General features: G+C 40.0%; 1 pseudogene; it reads right to left on the bottom strand.

Moving 5' to 3' along the window:
• Window positions 1-15,885: 15,885 nt before the first annotated feature.
• LOC126082399 (interferon alpha-5-like) lies at window positions 15,886-16,485 on the bottom strand (annotated as a pseudogene).
• Window positions 16,486-16,924: the final 439 nt, after the last annotated feature.

Below are 16,924 nucleotides of genomic sequence, written 5' to 3'. Positions count from 1 at the left end.
CACCTAAATATAAAGGAAACAAAAAAATTCTCACAACCAGACCAATAAGCAACATGATGAAAAACTGAGAAGAGATTGAAGTTCTTAAGGATGTCATTTTACTTGGATCCAAAATCAACACCCATGGAAGTAAAAAAAAAAAACTTTTTTTCTTTTTTGTAGCAGTCAAGAAATCAAACAAGACATTGAATTGGGCAAATGTGCTGCAAAAGACCTCTTTCAAGTATTAAAAAGCAAAGATATCACCTTGAACACTAAGGTGCGTCTGACCCAAGCCATGGTGTTTTCAGGTGCCTCACATGCATGTAAAAGTTGGACAATGAATAAGAAAGACTGAAGAAAAATTGATGTCTTTCAGTTATGTTGTTGGCAAATAATATTGAATATGTTATGGACTGCCAAAAGAAGAAACAAGTCTGTCTTGGAAAAAGTACAGCCAGAATGCTCCTTAGAAGCAAGGATGCTGAGACTTTGTCTCTCATGCTTTGAACATGTTATCAGGAGGGACCAGTTCTTGGAGAAGGACATCATGCTTGGTAAAGTAGAGGGTCAGTGAAAAAGAGGAAGACCCTCAACAAGGTGCATTGTCATAGTGGCCGCAACAACGGGCTCAAGCATACCAATGATTGTGAGAATGGCACAGGACCAGCAGTGTATCATTCTGTTGTACACAGGATTACTATGAGTCAGAACCGACTCGACGGCAGGTGACGACAACCTGACAACTGCCTCTTGTATCCCACAGGGTGTAGAGGGTGTGATTAATCACACATTTGCTCAGCAGAGAGGGTTGGAAGCAAGGAACACATTTGCCCCTTTTCTCTCTCCACATAGCTGCCCGTTGTGCAAAGACGACATGCCATGCCTGAAGCTGGGAATATTTTCCTTGTCTAAGACACATAAAAAAGGTAAACAAATTAGTTTATTCCAACATTGGGGTCAGTTCTTTCCAGAAACAGCCTCTCTTATCTCTGGAAAAAAATTCACTAGTAGGGGACAGAATTCTGGCTACACTTGGCTTCACAGACTTGGCCACTGTTTTTGCCTGTCTTGGCCAGTAATTGGCCCTCTTTCTCTGTAACTGTTTAAAAGCCCACAGGTAAAAACGAATACATAGAGTCCGCGAATTACAATGGGGTTCTTTTCTGAGGTCTCTGCATAAGTCGGTCCTGATGTAAGTTGAATACCTCTTTTTTGTTTTTTAGTTTTCATTATTATTACTTTTTATTATCAGAATATTTTGAAATCCAGTCTTTTTCTTTAGGGGTTAAAAACATGACATATAAACTTACAGATACATTTTAATACATACAAACATTAAAAAAGTCACAAATCACAAAAATTTACTCTGAGGATGAAGAAGAGTTGGACAATGTTGGCATTTTGTCAGTTGCAGTAATAACGCTACTTGTGGAACGTTCTGGATCATCTGGGTTATCACTAGGGGCAGGGGAAGGCTTCTTACTCAGAAAATGAGTGAGTGTTGTCTCTATGCTTCTTTTATTTTTTTTCTTCATATATTTTGCAGCAACATCTCACAACTTCCCAAATCTGCCGGTCAACTTTAGCAAAGTGATAAGCATTTGGGTCCATGTTTTCAAGCAACTGAAACCCCTGATTTCGTTTAGAAAAGACTTCTGCTAATCATTTCACGTAAAAATTTTTGACATCTCTCTTTCCTCTTCCTCATTTTTTCTTTCTTCTTCAGCATTCCCTTCCTCTTCAAAATACCGTAAGTTCTGATCTGTCAATATCCTGCAGTGTTTTGAACAGTAAATCATAACAGTGAACATCTTCGAGTGAACATCTGAGAATGATAACATCCGCGAATCACACACTGCGACATCTTATGTAGTATACATTCCTAAAAAAAACAATAAGATGTACCAAAAATCTATCAGATGTGCCGTTCATCATAACTCAAACATGGCATAAGTTGGGGACTGTCTGTACTGTTTCTACTTCCTTTGAAAATATACTGTTCTATCCGGGAAAGGAACCCTAGTGGCCCAGCTGTTAAGAGCTCGACTGGTAACCAACAGGTCAGCAGCTCAACCCACCAGCCCCTCCGCAGGAGAAAGATGTGGTAGTCTGCTTCCATAAAGATTACAGCCTGGGAAACCCTATGGGGCTGCTCCCTCCAGGGTTGTTATCAGTTGAAATCGGCTCCGTGGCAATGGGGTTCCATCAGGATGTCGTGGGTGTCACAGAGAGTTAAGCACTGGGCTACTGACCGAAAGGTACCCATTCAGAGGGGCCTTGGAAGGAAGTACTGATTGTCTGCTTCCGAGAGATCACAGCCTTGAAAACCCTGCTCTGCAACACTTGGGAACACTATTCTGCCACGTGTGGGAGCACTACTCTGCAACACATGGGAACCTTACTCTGCAACACGTGGCAGCCTAACTCTGCAGCACATGGTAACCTTACTCTGCAACATATTGGGTAGCTGTGCATTGAAATCCACTGGATGGCGACTGGTAGCTCTTACATCATTGTACCAGGGACATTCCCTCATTTGCATCTTTGCTTTTGATTGGTGGCTTTATACACAGAGGAACACAAAAATGAAAACTAGAAACCACAAAGGACCAGGAAGCAGCTGCCTGAATGCACAGTCCAGGTCGATGAGGAGGGAAGGGGGAAAGCACCATGGGGTTCTCTGCATTGCAGAGGAAGGAAACTATTGTGATATGGGAGTGAAAGAAAGGGATTCAGAAAGCAGGGAAAGAATGGGGGAGTGTACCAGGTATCAGAATCAGCAAATAAATAATGGATACCTAATGTATGACTCGATGGCAGTGGGTGGGTTTTTAATGTATGGTATAAGAAGCCCTGGTGTCGCACTGGTTAAAGCACTCGGCTGCTAACAAAACAGTTAGTGGTTCGAACCCACCAGTCAATCTGTGGGAGAAAGGTCTGCTTCCGTACAGATTTATAGCTTTGGAAACCCTACGGGACAGGTCTACTCTGTCCTGTAGGACCACTATGAGTCCAAATCAACTTGATGGCAGTGGGTTTGATTTTTTGTTTGGGTGGCACAATTGTTAAGCACCTGCCAGCTAACCAAAAGGTTGGCAAACTCACCAGCCAATCTGCAAGAGAAAGACCTGGCAATCTGCTCCCATCCTAGGAAATCCTACTGGGTCAGTTCTTCTGTGCCTTATAGGGTCACTGTGAGTCGGAATTGACTCAATACCACACAACCACAACAAAAGTGTATGATACATTACATTCCAGAAAACTGGGGCTCAGAAAGGTTAAGTTCATTAACCAGGATCACACATATATCCTGGCAGAATTTACATTCCGTGAGGAAATTTATATTGCATGCATGTGAAATTTCTTATGTTTCATATTTTAGACCTTTAAAAAGTTTTAATGCATGTTTTGTTCCCAAAATTACACTCTCTTGCTCCCTGGACTGTCTTTTATTACTGGATACTCTGTCCCCTCTGCTTGTTTTCGCTTAATTTTGGTCTTTAGACACTGGGAGAGTGAAATTTTCTGATCCACTTTTACTTTTCCATCTTTTGACAAAACTGGTCCAGACTATTCTACTCACTCATTGCATTTTGATTATCTGTGCATCCCTAGAGGCTCATTATGTTCCTGTGCCCCCAGTATAGAATCACAAACTAATATCTCCAAGATGTAACATTGTTGGAGGTTCCAGGTCCACATATGCATCAACCAACGAGGTGTCTGCCTTTAGAAGTTTCATGGGCACCTTCGAGTGAACATCTGTTTTCCCCTCTTGATCAAGCTTCTGGTGAGAGAATCCCTTGTCCTCCATGTCTCCTCATAACAGGAAACATGACTGAAATTCATTAGCCATGATCACTGTTTCTATGTCTTTCTCTGGAAAACTGAAAGCTCTAAGAGGTTAGGAATCGTGTTTGCTTTATTTGCCTCTGTATTCCAGAATAGTCACATACTTGGCCGTAGAGACACGCTGTTGTTAAATATACTTGACTGCAATGAATGAATGAGTAAATTTCTCATCCATTTTTCACACTGAGTTGCAAATTCAGGTTATTTCCTTTTTTAAGAAAAAGCAAAAAAAAAAAAAAAAAACCTCTTCTGTGAAGGAATTTAATAAATCAAACAAAAAACAATTAGACAAAATGTAAGGGTGAACATATTTTGTCATGCTTTAATATGTGAGGAACGTGAACATGATATTATATGAAGCAAAACTATTTTAAGTATCCAACATAATTGTTGTTGAGTCGGTTCCGACTCATAGCGACGCTATGCACAACAGAACGAAACACTGCCCTGTCCTACGCCATCCTTAAAATCATTGTTATGCTTGAGCTCATCGTTGCAGCCACTGTGTCAATCCACCTTGTTGAGGGTCTTCCTCTTTTCCGCTGACACTGTACTCTGCCAAGCATGATGTCCTTCTCCAGGGACTGATCCCTCCTGACAACATGTCCAAAGTATGGAAGACGCAGCCTCGCCATCCTCGCCTCTAAGGAGCATTCTGGCCACACTTCCTCCAAGACAGATTTGTTCATTCTTTTGGCAGTCCATGGTATATTCAATATTCTTTGCCAACACCACAATTCAAAGGCATCAACTCTTCTTCGATATTCCTTATTCATTGTCCATCTTTCACATGCATATGATATGATTGAAAATACCATGGCTTGGGTCAGGTGCACCTTGGTCTTCAGGGTGACATCTTTGCCCTTCAACACTTTGAAGAGGTCCTTTGCAGCAGATTTGCCCAACGCAATACGTCTTTTGATTTCTTGACCGCTGCTTCAATGGCTGTTGATTGTGGACCCAAGTAAAATGTAATCCTTGACAACTTCAATCTTTTCTCCGTTAATCATGATGTTGCTTATTGGTCCAGTTGTGAGGATTTTTATTTTCTTTATGTTGAGGTGTAATCCATACTGAAGGCTGTGGTCTTTGATCTTCATTAGTAAGTGCTTCAAATCCTCTTCACTTTCGGCAAGCAATGTTGTGTCATCTGCATAATGCAGGTTGTTAATGAGTCTTCCTCCAATCCTGATGCCTCGTTCTTCTTCATATAGTCCAGCTTCTCGGATTATTTGTTTAGCATACAGATTAAATAGGTATGGTGAAAGAATACAACCCTGATGCACACCTTTCCTAACTTTAAACCAATCAGTGTCCCCTTGTTCTTTCCGAACAACTGCCTCTTTATCTATGTAAATGTTCCTCATGAACACAATGAAGTGTTCTGGAATTCCCATTCTTCGCAATCTTATCTATAGTTTGTTAGGATCCACACCGTCCAATGCCTTTGCATAGTCAGTAAAACACAGGTAAACATCTTTCTGGTATTCTCTACTTTCAGCCAGGATCCATCTGACATCAGCAATGATATCCCTGGTTCCACATCCTCTTCTGAAACCAGCCTGAATTTCTGGCAGTTCCCTGTAGTTATACTGCTGCAGCCATTTTTGAATGATCTTCAGCAAAATTTTGCTTGCGTGTGGTATTAATGATATTGTTCTATAATTTCCACATTCAGTTGGATCACCTTTCTTGGGAATAGGCATAAATATGGATCTCTTCCAGTCAGTTGGCCAGGAAGCTCTCTTCCATATTTCTTGGCATAGATGAGTGAGCACCTCCAGTGCTGCATCTGTTTGTTGAAACATCTCAATTGATATTCCATCAATTCCTGGAGCCTTGTTTTTCTCCAATGCCTTGAGAGCAGCTTGGACTTCTTCCTTCAGTACCATTGGTTCCTGATCATATGCCACCTCTTGAAATGGTTGAATATCGACTAATTGTTTTTGGTATAATAACTCTGTGTATTCCTTCCATCTTCTTTTGATGCTTCCTGCTTCATTTAATGTTTTCTCCATAGAATCCTTCACTATTGCAACTCGAGGCTTGAATTTTTTTCTTCAGTTCTTTCAGCTTGAGAATCGCCGAGCGTGTTCTTTCCTTTTGGTTTTCCATCTCCAGCTCTTTGCACATGTCATTGCAATACTTTACTTTGTCTTCTCGAGAGACCCTTTGAAATCTTCTGTTCAGTTCTTTTACTTCATGAATTCTTCCTTTTGTTTTAGCTGCTCGATGCTCAAGAGCAAGTTTCAGAGTCTCCTCTGACATCCGTCTTGGTCTTTTTTTCTTTCCTATCTTTTCAGTGACCTCTTGCTTTCTTCATGTATAATGTCCTTGATGTCATTCCACAACTCGTCTGGCCTGCGGTCACTAGTGTTCAATGCCTCAAATCTATTCCTGAGATGGTCTCTAAATTCAGGTGGGATATATTCAAGGTCATATTTTGGCTCTCGTGGACTTGCTCTGATTTTCTTCAGTTTCAGCTTCAACTTGCATATGAGCAATTGATGGTCTGTACCACAGTCGGCCCCTGGCCTTGTTCTTACTGATGATATTGAGCTTTTCCATTGTCTCTTTCCACGGATGTAGTCAGTATGATTTCTGTGCATTCCATCTGGTGAGGTCCATGTGTATAGTCGCCCTTTATGTTGGTGAAAGAAGGTATTTGCAATGAAGTAGTCGTTGGCCTTGCAAAATACTATCATTCGATCTCCAGCATTTTTTCTATCACCAAGGCCATATTTTCCAACTACTGATCCTTCTTCTTTGCTTCCAAATTTTGCATTCCAATCACCGGTAATTATCAATGCATCTTGATTGCATGTTCAATCAATTTCAGACTGCAGCAGCTGGTAAATATCTTCTATTTCTTCATCTTTGGCCCTAGTGGTTGGTGCGTAAATTTGAATAATAGTCGTATTAACTGGTCTTCCTTGTAAAAAAAAAAAAAGGCGTATGGATATTATCCTATCACTGACAGCGTTGCACTTCAGGATAGATCTTGAAACGTTCTTTTTGACAATGAATACAACACCATTCCTCTTCGAGCTGTCATTCCCAGCATAGTAGACTATATGATTATCTGATTCAAAATAGCCAATACCAGTCCATTTCAGCTCACCAATGCCTAGGATATCGATGTTTATGTGTTCCATTTCATTTTTGATGATTTCTAATTTTCCTAGATTCATACTTCATATGTTCCAGGTTCCGATTATTAATGGATGTTTGCAGCTGTTTCTTCTCATTTTGAGTCGTGCCACATCAGGAAATGAAGGTCCCGAAGGCTTTACTCCATCCACATCATTAAGGTTGACTCTACTTTGAGGAGGCAGCTCTTCCCCAGTCATCTTTTGAGTGCCTTCCAACCTGGGGGGCTCATCTTCCAGCACTGTATCAGACAATGTTCTGCGGCTATTCATAAAGTTTTCACTGGTTAATGCTTTTCAGAAGTAGGCTGCCGGGTCCTTCTTCCTAGTCTGTCTTAGTCTGGAAGCTCAGCTGAAACCTGTCCTCCATGGGTGACCCTGCTGGTGGTATCTGAATACTGGTGGCATAGCTTCCAGCATCACAGCAACACACAAAACCCACAGTATGACAAACCGACAGACAGACCTAGATAAAGTAGATGAATGAGCTAATATATGAATATATAATGTCTTAGACTGGGTTCTCTAGAGAAGCAAAACCAGGGAAGCATATATATATTTATACATACAGAGATTTATCTCAAGGAAATGGCTCACTTGGTTGTAGAGACTTGCAAATCCCAAGTCTCTGGGTCAGGCATCAGGCTGGCGGCTTCTCCTGACTCCCGTGGTTGCAGGGGCTGATGAACCCATAATCTGGAAGGTCAGATGGTAGACTATCGGCTCATGGGGCTGTGGAAGCTGATAAGTACCAAAATTGGAGAGTCAGATGGCAGAAATCTGGTTCACAGGGCTGCAGAAGCTGGCAAATTCCAGAATCTGCAGATCAGATGACAGACTGAAACTCCAAGAACTGGATGCTTGGATGACGAGCAAGATGCAGGATGCAGAGCAAGGGCGAACTTTGCCATAGCATCCATACATAGACTAGATGTAGGTCATGTCCTTAGGGAAACTCCCTTTATGGGAGATACTAGAGTAAGGATGTGGCTTGAGTAAGGGAGTGACTTGAGTAGATCACAAAAGGGAGGACAATTACACAATACCGGGAATCATGGCCTTGCCAAATTGACACATAACATTTACCACTCCACATACATGACATCAGCATAGCCACGTCTTAAAAACTGATGCCCCTAGAGATAATCACACTAACTACAGGAGCTACGAAGAATTCAACTCTATCCATGACTAAAGCAGAAACAAGAATCTTTAGAATGACTGAAAATCCAAGAGTATGAATTAGGGTATTGGTCAATGAGAATCATTTCAGTAACTTTCCAGGTACCATTTCTTACTTCTTAATCTTTCTTGTGAGTTTGTTGATGAAGAGAAGGATCTCTTTATTTCCACTCTGATAACTTCACATGCACAGTCACTTTATTGCTTCTCTTTCACGTAGAGATGAATTCCATGGAAGACCTCTTCAACTCCAGCGTATGAATGGCCCTTGCTTCCCAGAGATGTCTCTTCCAGTCTCACTTTCTATGCCAAACATATCTCCAGGTCTTTCAGCTATTGGTGAATTTTAGTGCCAAGTTTTCCAAGAAAGCTCATATTCCAAGCAGAAGAGGAGCCATTTTGTGGGGTGAAGAGGTTAAAATTTGCTAAAGCTTTTTGTGGAGGACAGAGATGGCCCAGGCCTTTTGGAGCTGACTGCTATCCACCATGTCCCAGGGGAGTCTGAACTCATTTCTGTATTTCAGATGGGGTGTAATGGGTTGCACTGTGTCCCCCAAAAATACGTGTCAACTTGGTTAGGCCATGTGGTTGTCCTCCATTTTGTGATTTTCCTATGTGTTACAAATCATAATATCTGCCTGTGGTTAGAAGGATTAGGGTGGGATGTAATACTCTTGCTCATGTCACCTCCCTGATCCAAAGTAAAGGGAGTTGCCCTGAGGCATGGCCTGCACCATCTTTTATCTCTCAAGAGATAAAAAGGAAGGGGAATCGAGCAGAGAGGAGGACCTCATACCACCAAGAAAGCAGCACCAGGAGCAGAGTGCGTCCTTTGGACCTGGGGTCCCTATGCCTGAGAAGATCCTCCATCAGGGGAAGATTGATAACAAGGAATCCTCCTCCAGAGCCAACAGAGAGAAAAAGCCATCCCCTGGAGCTGACACCCTCAATTTGGACTTGTAACCTACTAGACTGTGAGAGAATAAATTTCCCTTTGTTAAAGCCATCCACTTGTGGTATTTCTATTAAAGCAGCACTAGATGACCAATACATGGGGAAAGGAGAGATTTTCTTTTTTAGCCCAGAAGCATCAAGGCCCTCTTGTTAATCAGTCCATGATTCTGAGGCAGCTCACAACCCAGAGATCAGATGCTACTCTAACTATCCACCACTAGGGCCAACATGTATGTGTGTATGTGGTGGGGATGGAGGGGAACAATTGGGAATCTTGGAGATGTTGTGGCCTGGATGAGGTATGTTTTTTATGCATGTCTCTAAAGTAGAGAACGTAACAGTTTTCATAGCGTATAGAATGTATACTTTCATTCCTTTTTTTTTCTTTCCTTGATGTATTCTGAAAATAAACTGAAGAGACATCAACATTTAAAATTATTCTCTTCAATTTTTTTTTTCTAATTTCAGTTTAATTTGCCCAAAGAAACTTTATAAGTTCCAAAACAAATGGATGCAAATCTATCAAGTGAGTCAAATCTTTCGTTCAAGTAAAACCTATGTAAATAGTGCTCCTCTGCTTGCTAAGAACAGGTTTTACATCTGATCCAGGCCTCCTTTTTTACCCTCTTTGTTTTGCATGGCAGCCAAATTGCCTTGGCCCTCTGGGTTTGTCCTCTTGATAAAGGATTTATTAGACCTGTTTGACAGGTACCTCCTTAGGATAGAAGACTATCTCTTGTTGACTATTTAATCATTAGCAAAAGTTTCATAGTAATTACTGAGGGTATAATTATTAATGAATAACATTCTCAGATTTTCTCTTATGAAGAAAGACTTTCAATTATGGCCAATGGACTGGGCTTCACAAGGGCTTTGTTTCCAGGTACTTAACAGGCATTTTTCACTCCTTCGACTTTTTCTGACAAGAGTACTAAAGGCTCTTCAGGTAGTTGTTTTCACTGCCTGAAATTCCTGGGTGGTATCTTAAGTTTTTTAATTGGTCATGGGTTTGTCAGTTCTAATTCTAAGACCCACAACATTTTTATCCTTTCTCCAGTCCCAGTTCACGTCAAGTCAACTAACACTTCTTTAGATTACTCCCTAGCTCAATGTGCACACAGCCACAAATCTTTAACTTAAAGTAAAAAGGAAAGTGACTCTCAATAACTCACTCTTCAAAGGACTGGCGTGAGTAATCTCACCACAACTTTGAACTTGTAGCACACCTTTATTGGAGGATGACTGCTTTTGTCCCCAATCAACTGCACAAACCCCAGCATTTTGTTCTGAATAACATAGCCTGTGAATTTCTAATCCCTGTTCTTTTGATCAGTGACTCATGTATCAAATGTTTCCATAGCTTCCAGGTGACATGAGAAAAAAAGATATGCTGAATAAGTACGGGCAGGGAGAGAGCGTAGGATTAAGGAAACTACCCATTCTTTTTCGTTCTTTGTTTTGTTTTGTTTTTCCATCTTAACCTTAAATAGAAAAAGGACTTTTATTTTGCCAAATGTCGATTAATGTGTTGAGTTCAATTCATTAAACCGTTGAACACTTATTATGCTCTAATTTCCTGAGTGGGCCACAGGAGATCCCGTGATGACTTAGCCTTTCATCAGAAACTTCTGTTCATGTGACTAACAACCTTGCAAAGACTGTTCGGTCCAGGCATTTCTACTGAGCCTCTTGGTTCGTTGTTCTGTCTCACAGCAACCATATAGAGCATAGAGTTTCAGCATATGATGCCGGTTAAAATGAGCCTTCCTCTCTTTACTGACTTGAGATTCTTTAAAATTTTATACCTTCTCTTTCATTTACTATTTTTCTAGACAAGGTTTCTCTTGCTGGATCTGAATTATTTTCTATATCATCTTCAGGTTAGTACCAAAAGTGTTGTTGTTAGGTAACGTTGGTTCTGACTCATAGAGACTTAATTGTACAACAGAACAAAACACTGCCTGGTCCTGTGCCATCCTCACAATCATTGTTGCAGCTCATTGTTGCAGCCACCGTGTCAGTCCATCTCGTTGCGGGTCTTCCTCTTTTTCGATGCTACTCTACTAAGCATGATGTCCTTCTCCAGAGACTGGTCCCTCCTGAAAACATGCTCAAAGCATGTGAGACATAGTCTCGCCATCCTTGCTTCTAAGGAGCATTCTGGCTGTACTTCTTCCAAAACAGATTTGTTCATTCTTTTGGCAGTCCATGGTATATTCAATATTCTTCACCAATACCGCTATTCAAAGGTGACAATTCTTCTTCAGTCTTCGTTATTCATTGCTGAGCTTTTACATTCATAGGAAAACACCAATGACTTGGGCCAGGTGTACCTTAGTCTTCAAGGTGACATCTTTGCTTTTTAACACTTTAAAGAGGTCTTTTGCAGCACATTTGCCCAATTCAATGCATTGTTTGATTTGTTGACTGCTGCTTCCATGGGTGTTGATTGTGGATCCAAGTAAAATGAAATCCTTGACAGCTTCAATCTTTTCTCTTTTTATCATGATGTTGCTTAATGGTTCAGTTGTGAGGATTTTTGTTTCCTTTATGCTGAAATGTAATCACTAATGAAGGTTGTAATCTTTGATCTTCATCAGTATGTTCTTCAAGTCCTTTTTGATTTCAGCAAACAAGGTTGTGTTATCTATATAGCCCAGGTTGTTAATGAGTCCTCCTCCAATCTTGATGCACTGTTCTTCTTCATATAGGCCAGCTTCTCAGATTATTTCCTCAGCATACAGATTGAATAAGTATGATGAAAGGATACAACCCTGACCCACACCTTTTCTCACTTTAAACCACACGGTAACTCCTTGTTCTATTCAAATGACTGCCTCTTGAGCTATGTGCAAGTTCCTCATGACCACAATCAAGTGTTCTGGAATTCCCATTCTTTGCAATGTTATCCGTAATTTGTTATGATCTGCACAGTCAAATGCCTTTGCACAGTCAATAAAACACAGGTAAACATCTTTCTGGTATTTTCTGCTTTCAGCCAGGATTCATCTGACATCAGCAATAATATCCCTCCTTCCGCATCCTCTTCTAAATCAGGTTTGAATTTCTGGCAGTTTCCTGTTGATGTACTGCTACAGCTGCTTTTTTGAATGATCTTCAGCAAAATTTTCTTGGGTGTGATATTAATGATGTTGTACAATAATTTTCATATTTGATTGGATCACATTTCCTTGAAATGGAATATGAATACCTTATGAATAGCAGTGGAACATTGTCTGGTATAGTGCCAGAAGATGAGCTCCTCAGGTTGGAAGGCACTCAAAATACAACTGGGGAAGAGATGCCTCCTCAAATAGAACCAAAAAAAAAAAAACTTGCTGACGTGTCAACTCGGACTCATAGCAACCTTATAGGACAGAGTAGAACTGCCCCATAGGGTTTCCAAGGAGAGGCTGGTGGACTCGAACTACTGACCTTTTCATTAGCAGCCATACTCTTAACTATGCCATCAGGGTTTCCTCCTCAAAGTAGAGTGGACAAGGATGACAAGAATGGAGTCTAGCTTTCAGGACTTTCATTTGTTGAAGTGGCATGACTCAAATTGAGAAGAGCTGCAAAAATGCATTAAAAATCTGAACGTGGAATGTACAAAGTACGAATCTAGGAAAACTGGAAATTGTCAAAAATGAAATGAAACTCATAAACATCGATATCCTAGACATTAGTTAGCTGAAATGAAATGGTATTGGCCATTTTGAATCAGACAATCGTGTGGTCTACTTTGCTGGGAATGAGAACTTGAAGGAGAATGGCAGAGTGTTCATCTTCAAAAACAACATTTCAAGATCTATCCTAAAGTACCACACTGTCAGTGATAGGATAATATCCATACACCCACGAGGCAGACCAGTTAATACAACTATTATTCATATTTACACACCAACTACTAAGGCCAAAGATGAAGAAATTGAAGATTTTTACCAAATTCTGCAGTCAGAGATTGAGCAAACATGCAATCAGGATGCATTGATAATTACTGGTGACTGGAATGCAAAAGATGGAAACAAAAAAGAAGGATTAGTACTTGGAGATCCTATGATAGAATTTTGCAAGACTAAAGATTTCCTCATTGCAGATATCTTTTTTCAACTACATAGATGATGACTATACATGGACCTCACCAGATGGAAGACACAAGAATCAAATCAACTACATCTGTGGAAAGAAACAATGGAAAAGCTCAGTATCAGTCAGAACTAGGCCAGGGGCCAACTTCAGAACTGACCATCCACTGCTTATATGCAAGTTCAAGTGGAAGCTGAAGAAAATTAGAACAAGTTCATGAGAGCCAAAGTACTACCTAGAGTAGATCCCACCTGAATTTAGAGACCAACTCAAGAATAGCTTTGATGTGTTGGACACTAATGACCAAAGACTAGATGAGTTGTGAAGTGACATCAAGGACATCATACATAAAAAAAAGCAAAAAAGATCATTAAAAAGACAAGAAAGAGAAGAACAAAATGATATCATAAGAGACTCTGAAATTTGCTCTCGAAAGTCAAGTAGTTAAAGCAAATGGAAGAAAGAGCTGAACAGAAGATTCCAAAGGGCAGCTCAAGAAGATGAAGTAAAGTTATTATAATGACGTGTGCAAAGGACTCGAGTTAGAAAACCTAAAGGGAAAAACATGCTCGGCATTTCTCAAGCTGAAAAAACAAGAAAAAATTCAAACCTCGAGTTACAATATTGAAGGATTCTATGTGGAAAATATTAAACAACGCAGGAAACATCAAAAACAGATGGAAGAAATACACAGACTCGCTATACCAAAAAGAATTGGTCGACGTTCAACCATTTCAGGAGGTAGGGTATGATCAGGAACTGCTGATACTGAAGGAAGAGGTCCAAGCTGCATTGAAGACACTGGTGAAAGTCAAGGCTCCAGGCATTGATGGAATACCAATTGAGATGTTTCAACAAAAGGATACAATGCTGGAAGTTCTCATGCATCTATGCCAGGAATTTTGAAAGACAGCTTGCAGGCCAACCAACTGAAAGAGATCCATATTTATGCCTATTGAAAAGAAACTTCTGAAATAGGGAAGTAAAAATGGAAATGAGAAGGACTGTATCATTATTTCTCATAGTTCTCAATACATCATTTTTCCTTTCTCCATTTAACAATCTTAGCTGCATTTGGAGGCATTGAGGCAAAAGGAAAGCAAATGTTAATCTCAGTATAACGAAAGTAAAAAAAGGAAAGTGACTCCCCCGGTGAAAAAAAATGACACTGAGATTTTCTCCTCTCTTATTCACTCTTCCACCTACTGCAATATGATTTCTGCATATGAATTCTACTGAACAGCTATTGCTAAGGTCTCCAATGCCCTCTATTTTCCTCATAGTGGCCAGTTTCAATCTACCGAGCAGTTTACTGACATTCAAGATTGTATTAATCAATTGTAAGCCATTGAATATATCTGATTTAAAATAAATAAAATATTAAAATAACTTGCCAATACATGAATTTTATGAGTCTAGCCAGAGACAAATCTATTCCAAAAAAGGAAAACTATGCAGAGCAAATATAATCCATATTCTTTTCCATTATCCACCCTAGAAGGCAAACCACTCAATTTTTTTTCTATACGTATTGTCACTAACCTCTCTTCTTCACCCTTCCGCTTACTCCAATATGGTTTCTTATTAGTATGTCTACCAATCCAGCTCTCACTATATTCAGGGTATAGTGGACAGTTCCAAGCCACATTTTCTATGACTGCGTTGGTTCTCCTAAGCCATTTTATTTCTTTACATATTCTCTTAGCACCATTCTCTCTTGTTGTCCTGCTAACGTGTGGCCATTCCATCTCTGTTTCCTTCGTGGTTTTCCTCTTTACCTTTAATGGCTGCAGGTCCTTGGAATCAAGTTTAAGCCTTTCTTTCATTGTAGACTCTCTTATCATGTGACCACTTCCATTCTCGGTCTTTCTGTGAACAGATATGACCCTCCAGCCTGGGCATTGTTTATAAATTGTAGACTCATAACCAGTTGCAAATGGACAATTGACTAGATACCTACTAGCCCACTTGTAAAGACTATAGACTACTTTTATTTTCCTTATTGACATGTGTCACTCCAGGTTCTGCTGAGAAAATCCCTTTTTTTCCCTTCATCTCAGCATAGCATTTAACTGAACTGATATTAGTTAAGCATAATTATTATTTTTAGGTTCCTTTCCCTACAAAAACCAAAGATACAAGAGAGCAGGAACTAGGTTTGTTGTAGGCATCTCTAAATCTGAAGGCCAGCATACAATTTGGACAGAGAAATTCTATTTTTACTTAAAATTGGTATATAATAATGATGGTTAAGTGAATTAGACCATCCATTCTATAATCGAACTTCTATACTTGAACTACACAATCAGGTTTGTTGTTTCCTTGTTAAAGAATAAGCAAATACAAGAAGTTCACTATGATAAAAATTTAATAAATAAAGCAAAATATAATGAATATAATTTTTATGTACAATGTAAAGATATACATGATACGGTGTGAACAAAAAATAAATTAAATATATAAATACTTAAATAAGTATTTAAATAATAGATAAATAGATACATCAGCATGGTTGACTGTAAGAAACAAGTGCCATGTAGTTGAACACAATGTTGCTTAATACTCCTAAAAACATATTTGACAAGTTTGATTATATTCCTGTCCTGATTATAGCAGAAATGAGAGTCTTTGAAATGGCTGAACGTGTTGAAGTATAATAGAGTGTATTAGTTGATGACAATCATTTTTTTAATGCGAACAGGTTGCCTTCTTTACTTCTTAGTCTTTCTTGCCAGTTTGTTGATGCACAGAAGGAGCTCATGATTTCTGCTCTGACAATCTCCCAGGCACAAGGGCTGTATTTCTTCTCTGTCAGATAGACAGTGATTCTTTGGAAGTACTTCCTCACAGCCAGCATGGAGTCCTCATTTATCAGGGGGAAGAAAGTTTCTTCTACCCTCATCTCCTGCATCAAACAGACTTCCAGGTCATTCAGCTGCTGATAGAGTCCAGTGTACAATTAGTCCAGGAGTGTCTGATCCCAGGCAGCAGATGAGGCCTGTAGGCTGAAGAGGTTGAAGATCTGCTGGATCATCTCATGGTGGACAGAGATGGCTTGAGCCTTCTGGAATTTGTTGCCCTCAAGCTCCTCCTGGGGAAACCCAAAGTCATTTCTGTCCTTCAGGCAGGACAAAGGGGAGATTCTCCTCATTTGTCCCAGAAGCATCATGGTTCTTCTGTTAGCCAGTCTATGGCTCTGAGGCAGATCACAGCCCAGAGAGCAGATGGAGTTGCAGCTGAGCACCACCAGGGCCATCAGTAAAAGGAAAGAGAAGGCCATTGGGGATCTCGCAGATGCTGCTGTCCTGGTTGATGGCGGTGAGGCTGTGAGCCTGGGCCTCCAGGTTCTCTGAAGACCTTGCTCTGGGCATGGGTTTTAAATAAGGAACACACTACTTTCCGTTTTCTTTTTGACACCCCCCCCACCTTACTTTCTACTTGTATTTTTGCTTTTCTTTATGCACTCCCTATGTGGGTTTTTAGTGCAGTGTTTCTCAACCACTTTTTCTCATTATTGACACACTCTGGCAGTCTGTTGAGGGTTTTTATCCTAACAGAATACCACAAATAAACTGTATTTTTGTTTATATATGTATATCTGTGTTTCATGCATAAAATGAGAAAGTGTAAACTTTACTCCGTTTGAATGCAGAGTTAATAATGACTAGATCAAAATTTTAAGCTAAAAGTTGAATTAAAAAGCTATTAACATTTCATTT

The sequence above is a fragment of the Elephas maximus genome, chromosome 9 (genome assembly GCF_024166365.1).
Source record: "Elephas maximus indicus isolate mEleMax1 chromosome 9, mEleMax1 primary haplotype, whole genome shotgun sequence".
NCBI lineage: Eukaryota > Metazoa > Chordata > Mammalia > Proboscidea > Elephantidae > Elephas > Elephas maximus.
The sequence above is the reverse complement of the archived record's forward strand: the minus strand, read 5'-3'. Positions and strand labels throughout refer to the sequence as shown.